The 641-nt window shown below is 59.9% G+C and overlaps 1 long non-coding RNA gene across 1 annotated transcript in view; it reads left to right on the forward strand.

The window, feature by feature from the left end:
* LOC108445542 overlaps positions 1-595 on the forward strand; it is a 23,219-nt gene extending 22,624 nt beyond the window's left edge. Inside the window, exon 3 of the long non-coding RNA XR_001860426.1 lies at positions 388-595. This is a non-coding gene — a long non-coding RNA (uncharacterized LOC108445542). The remainder of the gene's footprint in view (positions 1-387) is intronic.
* Positions 596-641: the final 46 nt, after the last annotated feature.

Here is a 641-nt window from a genome sequence, read left to right on the forward strand (position 1 = left end):
ACGGGAACAGCCCTGAGCAGATGGCAGGCGCTGCAGGGGATAGGTATTCCGAGACAGGGATGGGTGTCCCGGCACAGCGGGAGCTGCACCGGAGGTGCCTCGGCTGTGCGGGGCCCAAGGCGTCTCTCCGAGGTGGATTCTGTGGGTCCCTTCCAGCCCAGGAAATGCTGGGATCCTGTGCCTTTGAGGGTGAAATAAAGGGGATGAGTGGGGTTTTTGCCCGTTGTGTTCACGGCCCCACTGGGTCAGTGCGGGTTAAAGGCACAGCTGCCGCTGAGACAGTGGGACCGGCCGGGGTTGCTCGCTCCCGGTGCTGCCGCCTTGTGGGGAGATCCTGGCACTGAAGCCCGGAAGGGCGCTGGACATAGGATCGGTGTGAAACAGCAGTGCAGGGAATGCTGCGGTCCCAGAAAAGGCTGAGGCGTCCCAGGGAAGGCTGAGGCGTCCCCTGCCCAGGGCACTCAGCAGCAAATCCCTGATGTTGAGCAGAAAAAGGAAAGTTCTGGGTTAGTGGGAGGAGGTTTCTGGAATGGAGTTGGGACAGGTGCTGATCCACGCATGGAATCACGGGCTGGTTTGGCTTGGAAGGGACCACCAAGATCATTTACACTCTGTTTGTTGTCTGATTCCACAGCAAAGAC

Source organism: Corvus brachyrhynchos, unplaced genomic scaffold, assembly GCF_000691975.1.
Source record: "Corvus brachyrhynchos isolate BGI_N302 unplaced genomic scaffold, ASM69197v1 scaffold101, whole genome shotgun sequence".
In the NCBI taxonomy this organism is placed as follows: domain Eukaryota; kingdom Metazoa; phylum Chordata; class Aves; order Passeriformes; family Corvidae; genus Corvus; species Corvus brachyrhynchos.